This window comes from Pongo pygmaeus, chromosome 7 (assembly GCF_028885625.2).
Source record: "Pongo pygmaeus isolate AG05252 chromosome 7, NHGRI_mPonPyg2-v2.0_pri, whole genome shotgun sequence".
In the NCBI taxonomy this organism is placed as follows: Eukaryota; Metazoa; Chordata; class Mammalia; order Primates; family Hominidae; genus Pongo; species Pongo pygmaeus.
Genome location: NC_072380.2, coordinates 152,775,103 through 152,790,524, shown reverse-complemented (window position 1 = coordinate 152,790,524; position 15,422 = coordinate 152,775,103). Strand labels below are relative to the sequence as shown.

Here is a 15,422-nt window from a genome sequence, read left to right as displayed (position 1 = left end):
CCCAGCATCCACAGCACCGTTTCCTATCTTCGTGTGTGTGCATGCATGTGTGTGTGAACATGCACACGGATCGACGTGCATTGTGTTTGTGTGATCAGGTACATGCTGGACATATACACACTGTGTATTTTTAGCGTGATGATTATTGTGAGCATGCGTAGCTTATGTAATAGAATCATAAAATTCCAGAGCTTAAGTAACAGCTAAAACCCATATGGCACTTACTAGATGCCAGGTACCGTTCTGGGCAATTTATATAGATTTATTCCCTTAACTTTCACAACAACTCTCTGAAGTAGTTTTATCCATGTTGCACAGATGAGAAAACGGGGAGGCCCAGCGAGGTCACCTCGCTTGCTGTAGGTCACCCAGCTGGTCCGTGGCAGAGCCGGGGGCACGGGCAGCTGCTGCCCTCAGTGCTGTGTGCTCAGCTCCATCTAGGAAGAAGCACAAGAGCCTTTGGCTTCTGCCAGGGCCTCGCATTATCCCCACTTGCCAGAGGAAGCCTATGGAGATGGCAGCATTCCTAGGTCTCACCACTGATTGGTACCCATCACCCCATGCAGAGCTCTGTCCATTTCACCCATCTCTCCATTGTGGGACTCTGGAATATTCTCACCCAAGCAAGATTTGCAGCAGTGAGCCAGTTGCAGACCTCTCCCCTTGGCAGCACATCCCACTGTGTGACATCTTCTGTCCAGTTGGGTCTCTGACACCAGGGAGCTCAGCTGAGATGCTGGGGCACTTACTGAAATGAGAGCGGCAAGAGCATCAGCATTCTGAAAGTTCATGATGCAAATTAGAAAACAAAGTCATGGCAAAGAGGCTCATTAATCATTTAAAGCAGTCTTTCCATTAGTGTAATTTCTATTTATGACAATTTGCTAATTTATTTGATCTGAAGTGGGGCTAGGCTGAGCCCCTGCACCTGTAGTCATTCACTCCAGAGCTTGTGCGTGGGATGCAAACAGCCTATTTTCCAGCAGGGAGAGATGACCCAACTGAAGGCACCCCCACCCCAGAGCACCCACTTCATGATGCTCAACCCAAATCCAGTGTGAAAACCTTCACGTCAGATTCTCCATGACAGAGTTCAAGCTTTTGCTCTGTAGACTTTGGATACTAACCAGATGTTCTGAGCATAGCACTTACTTTTATTTTATTATTTATTTTTATTTATTTATTTATTTATTTATTTATTTATTTGAGAGATGAGGCTCACACACCTCAGGTCTACAGGTTCCAAAGAGAACCTTACAGATTCCCATCTGGCTTCACATTCCCCAGGGGCAGAGTGAACCAAGCAATCATTTTTTCCTAAAATGCCAAACCGGGTCATGGTAGACTTCAGTCACATAAATATAGACGGATCTCAAAGCTGCCCCATGGTTTCAAATGGTCTTTGACTCTGGTACATTACCAAATATTTTACTGCTAATGGCCTCGCAGAAAATGACAGGGAAGGTGTTTTATTAACCTTGTGCATTTGCTTTGCATCTGGCTGTATTTTTCAAAGATTTGGAAGTGAACACTCATAGTTCCCAAGACATGGAGATTAACTGAGATGGCACGCATGAAAACATTTGTAAACAAAAAGGCTCTGTACAAATATTGATTAAATAATTAAATGTGATAAATAAGGAAGAATGACTACTGATAATAAGTAGGATATAATCCTTGCCCAGGAGGCTGGGCTTTTTTAACATAGGGAGGCCCCCACCTTGATCTCTGAATCCCCAGCACCTAACACAGCAAGGACAGGATGTGAGCTCTGCAGGGTGCAGTGGTGGCAGCCAGGGAGGACAGAAGGGTTGGTTTCCAGGGTAGAGACATCCCAGATAAGGCAATGTTTGAGCTCTAGAAGATGGGGGTGTTCACCAGAATGACAAGGCTAAGGGTGCTCCAGGCAGAGGGAAAGCAGAGCAAAGACAGCAAACAGCGCCGTCTCTGGAAGCGAGGACCCAGGCTCACACGCACACGGGCTCGGGTTCTAAAAGGGAAAAGGGCAACAGGAAAAGCAAGCTGTGAGGGAGCTTGTGGATTGTGCTGGGGTGTTGGGACTTTGTCCTAAAAGCAGTGGGTCGCCCTGAAGGGTTTTGACCCAGCGAGTGACGGGATCACCCTCACCGTGAGGAGGACGGACGGCTCTGGTCAAATGGTGGAATGAAGTCTTCCTTTCCACCTGCTCCTGGCCTGGCCTTATACGTCTAGAACACATTTGGTTCTGTGGGGTTGTGCTCCCTGCCTTTGGAAATTAGGCACAAGAGTCTCCAAATATACATATAGGGCAGTACAGGTCTGTCTCTGCTTTCTCTCCGAGCCTCCTGCCCTCAGCCCTTGGTGAGGCCTTTAAAGGGTGTCGAGTTGGAATGAAGGAGGCCAACTAGGGACAGGATTCTTGCTGGTGTGTAGGTTACCTGACTTGTGAAACTCATTTCTGCTCTAAAGGGTTACAGTGGAAAACCAGAGCAGTGACCCTGCTCTGAACCATGCAGTTTGCAGAGAAGGAAGATAGGACGGGGCCTCTCTCTCTGGGGTAGTTATGGGGAGTATCCAGTATAGCTCAGGGCACAGTTGACCCTTGAACAACACAGGTGTGAACTACGTGGGTCTACTTAAATGTAGATTTTCTTTCACCTCTGCCACCCCTGAGACAGCAAGACCAGTGCCTCCTCTTCCTCCTCTTCCGCCTACGCAACGTGAAGATAAGGACAAAGGATGGGTCCACTTTCACTTCATGAATAGGAAATGTATCCTCTCTTCCTCATGATTTTCTTAATATTTTCTTTTCTCTAGCTTACTTTATTGTAATAATATAGTATGTAATACATATAACATGCAAAATACATGTTAATTTACCGTTTATGTTATCTGTAAGACTTCGGGTCAGCAGTAGGCTATTAGTGGTTAAGTTTTGGTGGAGTCAAAAATTACATGTGGATTTTCGACTGTGTAGGCGGTAGGCACCCCTGACCCCATGCTGTTCAAGGGTCAACTAAATATCCTTTTTTGTTTGTTTCTGTTTTTTTAAATTTTTTTTTTTTTTTTGAGACGGAGTTTTGTTCTTGTTTCCCAGGCTGGAGTGCAATGGTGCGATCTCGGCTCACTGCAGACTCTGGCTCCTGGGTTCAAGCAATTTTTCTGCCCCAGCCTCCCAAGTGGCTGGGATGACAGGCACCCACCACCATGCCTGGCTAATTTTTGTATTTTTAGTGGAGACGGGGTTTCACCATGTTGGCTGGGCTGATCTTGAACTCCTGACCTCAGGTGATCCGCCCACCTCAGCCTCCCAAAGTGCTGGGATTACACGCGTGAGCCACTGCACCCAGCCTGTTTCTGTTTTTTTCAATGTGTATTTTTTTCTCTTCAAGCCAGATTTTTAAACTCACGGAAGGCATTGAGATCTGATACTGTCGGAGAGAGCGGGGTATGACATATGCAACTTTTGTAAACCTCAGTTTCCCCTTCACAGAAGAGCCACATCCTCTGCATCTTGCATGTGATGGGCATGAAGCTCGAATGTGGCTCTGAGTTGAGTGTGCTGTGTAATCTTTTTGGGCTGAACACACACATAAGGCCACTGCTCCGAGGAAGCGTGGCTTCCTCCAGTGCCAGGTAGAGAGTAGGTGCTCAGTAAATCTTCCCGGACACAAGCTTGTGTGGGTAGACATTTGCTGATAAACTGTGGCCTTGCATAGGTGGTAACTGAAAGCTACCATCAGGTTCCTTCTGCATCATCCCTGGAAAAAAATCATTCATTCAGTTGACTTGTACTTCTGACCAACTCTGTGGAAATGAATTAGGGACTCGGAGACAGTAAACCTGCCCCTTGTCCTCAGGGTGCTTACCGGGGTCTAGTTTGGGAAATCAGTCATGGCCACAAGTATCTGGAGCCCAGGGTGGCTGGTGCTACCGTGGAAGTGAGGCACGGGGCCCAGAGCCAAGGGGCAGCTGCCAAGTGCTGTGCCGGGGCTCCCTGCCTGCCAGATTTGGGGCTGCTCTTCCTGCGCAAGTAGCCGCCCCTTGCCCCTCTTCTAGGAGGAGCCCCACTTGCATATGCCACTTACTCCTGGAGTTATGCATCACCATCTGACTGGCAGGGGACGGGCTGACACCGTTATTGGCCTAAGCCTATAACGCAGAGCACATCTGTGTTCCACTGCCTTATGTCGTCCCCCAGAAAACTTCACGTGTGACCTCACAGGAGAAAAAGGCTTTCCGAGTCCAAGGGGCTCTCACCCTCTTCAAGGGGCAACACAAGTGCCTCTAACGTTCCACAGCACCCAAAAGTCTCTGTGTCTTTAGTGCTACTTTGAAGGTGAGCTCTTGACCCCGTCACTCTGGCACACTGTGGACTTCAGGCTGGTTACGCTGGAAACACGGATTCATGGGAGGAGTCTAGACAGGGAAGGGGGCACTGCTCTTGGAGCAGCAGACCCCGAATTTGAATCCCCACTGGGGTGAGTTTGAATCTACCCCTTTCTGGCTGTGTGGCTTTGGGAGCATTACCTAACATCCTCAAGGAGGCTTCCTAAACCTGAAGTTGTTGTGAGGACTAAGTGGGATGATCTGTAGGTAACTGACACATCACACGTGCTCAGTGAAAAGCAGCAGGCATTTATGGAGCCTCTACCATGTGGTAGTGACTGGGGCACTGTCCCGTCCTCTCCCAGGGCTTGGAACCACAAACGGTCCTCTGAATTCTTTCTTTAGTGGATTGGATTGCATGTTTTCTGTTCTTTGAAATAATATTTTCCCATGGGAAGGCCAAGAAGCTAAGCAGTTGGGAAGGTGGGGCTGCCTCCTCATTCATCTTGCTGGTTTGAGCAGGGATGGCAGACAAGGGTTAAACTGAGCAGGACTAGCCCCAGCCCCTAGACCTCACGGCTCACTGCCTCCACAGGTGTTTGACCAGCAGGGCATGTGAACAAACTGTAATGGACTCCAAGTAACTCAGACGTGTCTCTGAGGCAGAAAGTGGCAAGCTTGGAGGACACTGTGAGAGGAATTTGTATTTCCTTGCAAGGGTGTTAGAAACTGCCTGTGGGCAGCTCCAGATATGAGAACATGAGCTGGGCTGGGACGTGGGTCTTCTTAGGGCTCAGGCACACAGGGATGTCAGTCATTAAACGGTGGGCATGGGCTAGGGGACTTCTGTGAAGCCTGGGTTGGCCCCAGCAGTGATTTCACAGTTCTGCTGCCAATGTGTTCACCTCTGTCTCCTGAGAGGCAGGGGCAGAATGGTGAGGGTAAAAACCTGTTGACGATTTGGAAACTTCATCCCGAAGTGGCTAGCAAGAGCCTTGAGGGGAGGCAGCTACTTCAGCACCACGGAGAGCTCTGTGCTGGGCTTCCCTCTGGGCTGGAAAAACACTGGCCAGGCTTGGTGTGGACACTGACCCAACCGCTGGCCAACTGCAGGGCCCTGGCACAACCTGGCCCCGTGGACAGCAGGATCTTTGTCCAGTGGGACTCATGGCTCCTGGTTTCCAGGTTTACTGTGAGGAATCAATACAATATATCGAATAATCTCTGAAAGCCAGAGAGCAGAATGTGGGCTCAGGGGTCAGCCTGCCTGGGTTCAAGCCTGGCCCCTGCCACTTGCTAGCGGCATTGGCTTTCTTTTTCTTTCCATGAGCCTCAGTTTTCTAGAAAAATCTTTGAAATGAAAATAACAGTACCTATCTCATACCCACCATATTCTGAAGTCTTAGCTTGAAAGTGGTGAGTATTGCAGTGAGAAGATGCGTGTTGAGCACTTACCCAGGGCATCCGTCACAGCAAGCACCTTGGAAATGTTCTCTGTGGTGGCAATAATGATAGGAACTACTATTTCATCATCATTATGGATTGATCTCTTGCTCCAAATGCCAGGGTCCACGTATTTAAGAGATAGTAGCCACCCCCATCACTGCCATCATTGCCACTGTATGTTGTAGTATTACAACTGTGGCTATAATCACTGCCTTCAGCCAGCCTTGCCATTCTTGTGCACAGGCTGAGATGCAAGACTGTTTGGGTGGCTTACAGGGCTGAAAGGAAGTCGGATATGCATGCAGGTAATTAGCTTTATTAGCTCAGCTGTATAATTTTATGGCTCACGTCCGAAAGCAAATTAATATAGAAATATGCTATTGGAATGGCTTCCAAAGCTCCAGCACCATTTGGCAACTTGGTAATTACTCACAGGCGGACTTGCTCCCCGGACTAATCACTGCAGAGCTTCTCAGCCTGGCCGGGCCTGTTAGGCATGGTCTCTGCTCTGCAGGCACGGGGCTGCTGTCTGCTTCCAAAGCCTGGTGTGAGACTTTTTAAAGAGAGTAATATGCCATAGTCTAAGTCTTAATTTCATGAAAGTGAAAATAAACTCCAAAGAGAATCAGGAGGGAAAGCAGAAAGAAAGGAAAACAAAAATGTGTGTTTTGAGCCCAAATGTATCAGTGACTTGCCTCCCTAGAGCCTCTCAGTTCTGACCGGGGTGAGGCCCACACTCAAGTGCAGCTGTGTCCCAGCATCCCAGGCCCATAGAGAACTCTCAGCATTTAGTTTTGTTCATGGTGTTACCAAGGGCACATTATTGTTTACTTTTGTTATGCTAATTTTTGTATTACTTTAAGTAGGTGCACATGGTTCAAAATCGTTCTAAAAAATAGACATTCCCATCTGCCCTTTTCCCTCTCCACCTCCCAGAGCTCCCACTTTTGTTTCTTGTAGAAACTCACAAAATTTATTTCTGAAATAATAAGTACATGCAAACACCCTTTTTACCCCAATTTTTTTTTTACACAAAAGGTATGTATACATTTTGCATCTTGCTTTTTTCACTTACTGCCTATCTTGGGAAACTTCTCATATTATTTCATAGACAATGTTCTCTCACGTCTTTCCTGCTGCAGAATATTACCACAAAGCGGGAGCATGCCTCTGTACCCCCCGCCTCGTCAACAGGGATGCTTTTCCACTTCCATATTGTTACCAGTCCGGCAGACAGGCTCTTGAGCAGGTCCTTTTCCTCTGGAGATGTCGTTTTGCAGGAAAGAGCCTGGCCTCTGGAGTTAAAGTGGCTCCGGGGGTGGCCGTTCTGTCCCTGAGTAGCCCGGCATGTGTGGTTGAGCCCTCTGGTTTCTGGGTCTTTCCCTGAGTGAGAGTGGCAACTGTCCTGGCCCCACCTGATTAAAGAGAACACGCACAGCACTTGCCGTAGTGCCCAGCACGGCTCAGGCATGTCCCAACGTGTCTTCCCTTCCCCCTTCCACTCTGGGACCCAGTTGGACGACTCTGAGATTGAGAATTGGCCAGTGGGAGCATTTTCTTCACTGAGAATTGGTCACTGCTCTGAGCGTGACTTCGTGTGCCTGTGAGCCATGAGGGCCGTGAGATGACAGCTGAACGCCGAAACCAGAAACAGTGAAACTGAGCTCATCTTGCCAGCACAGCACACACGTTTCCACTCTCCCCTGCCTTTGATTAGAGTGAGTCACAGCATGGCTCACAGGGGTCTGGTCAGGAGCGGAGGAAGTGAGATCTGATGTCTTTTTTACTGAAGAGGAAGTTGCTCTGTTCTGTGGTGGCTGCAAGGGAAAGAGAAGCAGCAGCCCCACTTCCCTCCGCTGCAGGCACTCTAGTTCCCGGGGTCCAGTCCCCTCACACTCTGCAGGGGATGGCGTTTCCTAGGAGGGGTGGCACACTCGGGGCACCACAGCAGTGGGGCTGAGCCCAGGCCAGTGGTGAGGTGGGGGCTTGGGGCAAACTGACTCAGCAGAGCTGACCCCTCCTAGAAAGGACAGCACCCCCCGGGATCACCCAGTCGTGTGCACAGTGACCAGTGGTCTCACTGGGGGTTGGCATTGGCTCACTCCTGGGCCTCCCCGCAAGGAGGGAAACAGCTTTGCACACTGCTCGGTGAGGGTCTTGTTGGTGCAGGGACTCGACAGGTAGAAAGTGCAGGGGGCTGCCCTGAGTCAGCCTGAGACCTTCTAGAAACTTACCCTAAATCAAATTTAATTGCCCGAAACCTCTAAGAATTCTCATAAAGGGCACTGGCTGTGTTTTCCCGCCAGCAGTGTCACAGCACGCAGGGCTGGTGTGGCCGATGGAGTAACAGGGATTGAGGAGATGCAGGGTGGCTGTGGGCAGGGATGCTGGTGCCGAGCGGTTGCCACAGAAGAATCCACAGGACTGGTCAGAGTTATCTGGGAGCAGGCTTGCATCTGCCCCGTGCCCCTGTGGGCAGGGAGGAGTTCCACTCTGTGAGCATCACGTGGTGCTAAGTGACATCCCAGGATGGGGCTAGCATCCTGCCTGTCACTCAAAGCCAGCGAGTTGTTTGAGCTTCCTGAGGCTCGGTCCCCTCACATGTTAGACGGTACTGGCTGTGTGTGCCGGCTTTGTGCCAAGGGCCAGCATCAGTTACCTCCTGATGTGCCAGGGTAGATCGTCAGGGAGCCACTCTGTTCCTCATGCTGAACGAGTTGTGGGTGCACTGCTGGTGAAGGGCAGCTTTTGATCATTTTCTTTATGCCTACGTTCATGCAGACTTGCCATGCATGCTTTCATTACATTATTTAATCCATGTTTATGGAGCTACTTTTGGTCCTGGGAGTTGCATGAGATATGAGAGCTTCAAAGAAAGGTGCTCACGGTTCCTCAAGGGAAAGAGATATGCAAGTGCCAACTGCAGCGTTGCTGGATCATGCTCGAAAGAGCATTGTGCAGACCGCCAGGGCAGGGTGGGCATGTGGCTGTGCTCAGTTGGCTCCCCTGAGGGCGGTTGTGCTGGGTCTGAAAGAGAGGAGTCTGCCAGGTAGAAAAAGGGGAGGGACATTCCAGGAAGAGCTGGGCACAGAGCCTGGAAAGGAGAGAGCAGGGTGCGTCCAGGTCTGCAGCACGTGATGAGGATGTGGATCTCCAAGTCCACTATGAAAACAGACATGGAAATGGACAGTTAGCATGGAGTCCCTGAAGCTCCACAGGAGAGGAATCTCACCAGGGCTGTGGGGCACAGAGGAAGGAGCCCCTCGCCAGGGCTACGAGAAACACGGCACGTCTCGGTTTGTAAATCCTTGGAGGGCAGAGTGAGTTTCTCTTTAACTCTCACAGGGCCTGCAGCATCAGTAAGGTTGAAAGCCTTCCCCTCTATCTTTTCATCCTCCTGACCACCTGCAGAATGGGCACTGGGAACTCCCTCTGTCCAGAGGAGGTACCGTTGTGGACTGAGGCTGTGAACACTGCACCCAGGGCCCCTCCGCCGGCTGATAGGCGACTGGGTGCCAGTGATGGTGCAGCTTCTACAGCAGAGGAGTGCCTGTGGCTTGACACGCTTCTACAGTGGAGGGATGCCCACACCATGGTATAGCTTCCACAGTGGAGGAGTGCCTGTGCCTCGATGCGCTCCTATAGTGGAGGACTACCCAAGCTGCTGTGTGCTTCTATAGTGGAGGAAAGCCAGAGTGGTTTTGAAGCAGGTGTGGGTCAGGCTGGGGCAACCTTAGGAGCCCTGGAATTGAGCAGTTTTGGAATACACTGTACAGTTTCCAAGAAAATAAACTGTGGGTGCCTGTCCCAAACCTGTGGTGCGTGTTACCCGTGACTGGGAGGCGTCATCATCGTAATGCTCGCAGGGCCAACCCTCTGGCCTGTTCTTTGTCTTCCTCTGTCTCCACATTTTCTCCTGTGTCTCTTTATCCTAGTGGGGCCCTAGGACCTCTGCCTCTGAGATTCTTGAGGGCAGACAGTCTTGAGAGCTAGACTGTCATCAGTTCATCTGCAGGAGGTTCTCCTTCACCTCCTCTCCAGAGAGAGGCAGCTGGATCTCAGGGCCACCTTGGGGCTTCCCTCCCTGTACCCTGACCTTCTCCTGGGAGGGTCCTGGTATGAGCCATCGTGGTGTCCCTTGGGTACTACATGGGGAGGGAGGGCCCCACACCGGGGTGGGGGCCAGAGCAGCACAGCAGTGCAGGGGATTTCCCTGGCCAGGAAGGAGCAGGGCCCTGAAGCTTCTTAGCAGCCTTGCCTTTGTGTGGGACTCGGGGTGCTGTGGCGCATGTGTTCGTGGCGGCCTGTGTATGGGTATGTGCCCATTCACACTGGTGTGCGCACACATATTCACACAGAAACATGACATTCGGGGCCTGGTATTGTTGCCCAGTTTCTGTAACTTGGAGGCCTTTGGCAGTGGCTGAGAACGCAGCCTCTGGGGGCAGAGTGGGCTGCCATGTGGTGTGTGGCCTTGGCCAGTTTCTTGACCTTTTTGTGCCTCTCTTTCCTTCTCTGCAAATTAGATAATGCCTACCTTGTAATGCCATGATGAACGTTAAATCGCTGAGCACGTGTAAGCTGCTTAGAGTGGGCCCTGCCTGCAGCACGCACCCTGGAGATGGGAGCTCTTGGCTGTTGGTCTGCCCACCCCTACAAGTGTGCAGATCCATGGGGTTATGGTGGACTCTGCATTTTTTGCCTGCCCTCTGAAAAGCTGTCAAGCCCCGAGTTTGATGATAACTCATGGATTCAGGGAGCCCCAGCGGGGAGCAGGGTGCAGGCAGTCCCACCTGGCCTGTGGCCACCAGACCAGGAGCTCCAGAAGGGTGCCACATGTGTCGCTGACCTGGGTTCGGGGCCCTGCATCCAGCCCAGGGCCCAACCTGAGTGGATGAGCACGTGCATGGGGAAGCATAGGCGTGGGAACCACATAGCCCTGGGATTGCATCCTAGCTCCAGCCCTCACCCAGCAAGACTGCAGGGAGGGTGAAATGCAGACCCCTGGCTGAGCACCTGCCCCTTCACCATTGGACAGGTGTCTCTGGGCCTCTCCGACGTGCCAGACACATGCTTTGCTTCCTCCTCTTCCTTCAGAAAAGTTCTTTAATCTTTGCTGATGAGATTCCCTTACTCTCACATTCCTCACCTTGACAAGTAATTTAATGTGGTGCCTTGAGCATTAAAATGAGGATATTCAAATCTGTGGGTTCAAAGGAAGAAAAACAACTCACTCATTATCCGTGGCAATGAAATCCTGCAATGCCCTGCTCATAAAGGCACAAACCTTCCCAGCCAATGAGTTCTTAATACTGAGCAACTCCTCTTAAGAAAATAAAATTTCTGGGAAGCTGCGCGTGGGTTGCCATTTACTCAGGAATTTGGCTGTGGGCAGGGTAGGGGAATGGAGACCCCCCCGCTTCAGCCATAGTGAAAGCAGGTGGCCTAACCACTGAGCTCAACAGCCATCCCTTCTCGAGAGCCAGTCCCCAGGCGCAGACAGCCAGATATTTTCTAACCTTACTTGGGGCCTGAATCGCCTGAACTAGGTGCTGGGTTATGAGAACAAATGTTTCCAGGAGTGCTCAGTCCCTGAGGGAGACAAGCCTTCGCCTTCTCCTATTTGAAAGCTGAGAAAACAGACCAGGAAGGGGCCCCTCACAATGGCCTTTGACCCCTCGTCGCCCAGCCAGGCCAGCCCTCTCTTTACCTGTGATCCTGCCACATATCCAGAGCCTAAGGCCCTCCCAGGAGATGCCTGGGAACCTGGTTTCACCACAAGTCTGGGGCTTGGCTGGCCGTGGACTGCCCTGGGCAGGTGGACATGGTGCCCTTGGGCCTGGCTGTTTCTCCTGAGAAGAGTGCAGTGGTAGGGAGCAAGCTCAACCTCTGCAGATGTCCCTGGGCCTGGAGCAGGGCACCTCCTTAGCCCTGATGGGGTGCTCTGAACGGAGATCACGAATGGCCAGATGCCCATAGGGCCTGACCTCCCTGTTGTGGCTTAGGGCTTGGGAGGGGACCACGCAGGTCATGCCTGAGGTCCCAAACACCCCGGACATCCAAAGCACCCACTGGATTCCACCTGTGCTGGCTCCTTGAGGGAGAGTCAGATTTGCTTTTGCAAAAAGATAAAGGAGCTGCAGGGCACTGCTTCCTTGAGGGGTGCCTCGCTGCTGCTGGTGCTCAAAACAGGCCTGGGGCGGCGGCCTCCATCCTCATCGTGGGAGATGCAAGAAGGCAGGACCCCGATCCCCAGCTGTTGTTTCCTGTGCCTACTCCCCGAGAAGGGGCACCCCTCACGGAGATGCAGCCTGACTGCTGAGGGAGGAAATGGCCACTGACGCAACATGAATGAACACACAGGGCGGCTGCATGCTTGATTGGGGGAAGCTGCCTGCAAAGTTGCCTTAGGAAGGACGAGGGGTCCGCAGGGGGGCCGTCCTTGTCCAGGGCTTCCCGAGCTCCTGCTGTGGCCCTCTGCTCAGATGCCCCTACCCTGCGAGATTTCTCAGTTCTCTGTACCTGATTATGGCTTCCTCCGGGCTTCCTTAGTGTCGCTCCGCTTCCTAATTATAGCCTCCTTCCTGGGTCGGCATTTTAAGAAAATTTACCTTCTTAACTATGCTTCAGTGTACAGCTCAGGAGTGTTAAATATTTTCAAATTATCATGCAGCCATTACCACCATCTGCTTCCCGAACTTTTTCACCTTCCCAAACTGAAACTGGGCACCCATGAAACACTCCCTCCCGTTCCTTGTGTCCCCTCAGGGACCGAGCACTCTTGGAAACATTTGTTCTCATAACCCAGCACCTAGTTCAGGCGATTCAGGCCCCAAGTGAGGTTAGAAAATATCTGTGGCTGTCTGTGCCTGGGGACTGGCTCTCGAGAAGGGACGGCTGTTGAGCTCAGTGGTTAGGCCACCTGCTTTCACTATGGCTGAAGCGGGGGGGGTCTCCATTCCCCTACCCTGCCCACATCCGTTCTGTCTCTGTGAATTTGACCAGTGTAGGTGCCTCAGATCGGTGGAATCATAGGTGTTTGTCCTGTTGTGCCTGGCTTATTCCCCTTGGCATAATGTCCTCAAGGTTCATCCATGTTGTGGCATGTGTCAGAAATGTCCTTTTCTTTAAGGGCCGAATAACATTCCATTTTGGGGATAGACCACATTTTGTTGATTCATTCATCTGTTGGCGGACTGTTGGCTGCTTCCACCCTTTGGCTATTGTGAGGATCACTGCAGTGAACATGGGTTTGCAAATATCTGTCTGAGTCCCTGCTTTCAGTTCTTTTGGGTATAAACCCAGAAGTGTGATTGCTGGAGGTCGGCATGTTCTGAAAAGACTTTCTGTTGGGTCACAGTCAGCTCCTTAACCCTAAACCCTAGCTCAGATAGCTACCTGTTAACTATTGAATGAATGAGGTGAATGCTAGAATCTGAACTTCCAGGATTGTCACAGGGCAAAATGAGATAATTAAAAGTGCATTGCAGAGTATTTATCAGTAACAATATCAGTTCAGCAAACATGGGCTGTGTGTGTAATGAGATGGAGAAAATTTCGTTTGGAGAATTCTTCTAAGGGAGGGAATTATCTTTGCAGGAAACACTTTGATAAATTGCTTGTGGGAGAGTAAGATCCCCAAGGGAGTTTGAGGCAACAGAAATGATGGCTGAATTGCTGGGGCAAGGAGAGAAGTTTCTGCATCTCCGAGAGGGAGGAGGAACAGGAGAGAGGAGAAGAATGGGGATGAGGCTGATGCTAACAGTAGGCGACCCTTACTTAATGCTACCCACAGGCCAGGGGTATGATTCCGTGCACTCCTCATGACGGCCCTGTGAAGTTAGCACTGCTAGCATGCTCATCTTACAGATGAAGAAAGTGAGGCCAGGGACTTTAAGTAAATTAACCAAAGCTCATTAGTGGGGGTGCCAGGATTCAAAGTTGGGCTGAGTCTCCAGAACCTGCCCTTTTTGGCACCAAGCTCCAGGAAGAGAAGAGAGGGAGCAGAGCCAATGAGGGCAGGAGCTGTTTACTCAGGGCCAGGGCATCTCTGCCGGCCTCAGAGCTTCAACCACAGCTCCCAAGCCCTCGGATTCTCTACTGAGGGAGGATGGGATGAGTTAGACATTTGGGTTGCTGTGGAATGAAGCAAGCAGCATGTGCGGACTGGAGCCAGGAGCAAGAAGACCCTGAGCAGTGAACCCTGAGAATGTACAGAAGCCATCAGCAGGCCCCTGGGTGTCAGGTGCAGGAAGGTTTGCTGAGTCTCACAGCCACTGCACTGTGCTGCATGTGGAAGGGCTACGGGCTGTGCTGCTGAATGAGGCATGGCCCCTGCACTCCCACCTGGGACGTTTGCTCGTTTAGTTTTCATTTATTCATCAGGCAATATATATTGAGCAACTTCTGTGAACCAAACACTGTTCTAGGCCCTAAGACCAGGTCTCTGCCTTCATGGAGCTCACAGGCTAGGGCTGAAGCCAAGTAACAGGAAGGTGACCGTGTCTAGCACAGGTTGTCATGGGATGCATGCATGCCTTCTGGAGGGTTCCTGCAGGAGAAGCAAGGTCAGGTTGAGATATAAAGTCAGGAAAGAGAAGAGGGCAGGGAAAGACATTTCCAGGCAGAACACACAGAGTGTGGGAGGGGAGGCTTGGAATTCAGAGAGAGCACACAGTATTTGGGAAGAATTGAAAGAAGTCCAAAATAGCTAAACTAGGGCTGGGCACCGTGGCTCACGCCTGTAATCCCAACACTTTGGGAGGCCAAAATGGGCAGATCACTTGAGGTCAGGAGTTCAAGACCAGCCTGGGCCAACATGGTGAAGCACCATCTCTACTAAAAATATACAAAAATTAGCTGGGCATGGTGGTGGGTGCCTGTAATCCCAGCTACTCGAGAGACTGAGGCAGGAGAATCACTTGAGCCTGGGAGGCGGAGGTTGTAGTGAGCCGAGCTCGTGCCACAGCACTCCAGCCTGGGTGAGAGTGAGATTCTGTCTCAAAAAAAAAAAAAAAAAGCCAAAATAGGACACAGGAGTGGGTAGGGGTTCCCGAGCCCCCAGGCCAGCGTGTTGCTGACCTTAGCCTGTACTGCTGCTGGTGGCTGTGGTGGTGTGACCGGCTGGCTCTCTTGGGCAGCCTTCTTGTCTGGACAGCCCTCTGTGGCTATTGCATTGGACCATTGATGAGGGGGATATGCCCGCTCTGCTTAGCACCTCTGAGCCCGACTCCCCCACGAGCCAGCAGGAGAGACCCAGGGGCCTCCATTTCGTCCTGCTCCCTCCCTCTCGCAATGCTTAGCCTCTGCTCCATTCTACCTCAAATTGCAGGAGCTTTGTTCCCATAGGACTGTCCCCAGGGTTGGCCAATGCGATTCTCAGGTTCTGTGTTGCTGCCTTCACCAGAATGTGAACCTCTCAACTTCAGGGTGCGTGGCCCACCCTTCCTTCATCCTCAAAGCCACACCACCTGTTGTGCATGGTGTGCTTCAGATGAACTGGATGTGTTTGTTGAGTGGAATTAATTTATGAAAGGAAGAAGGAAGGTGGGGTGTTTTCTCCACTTCTGCAATCACTAGAGAATGTCAGAAACTAAAATTTTCCCCTTTTATTGCAACTTAAATGTGGTGCCTTTAAATTATGTAGGAAAAGGGAAAGAGGTTTACAG

General features: G+C 51.1%; 1 protein-coding gene across 5 annotated transcripts in view; it reads left to right on the top strand.

The window, feature by feature from the left end:
- The window catches only part of TRAPPC9 (trafficking protein particle complex subunit 9), a 733,440-nt gene that overhangs the window by 562,903 nt on the left and 155,115 nt on the right, over nucleotides 1–15,422 (top strand). The gene's annotated exons all lie outside the window — the stretch shown is intronic.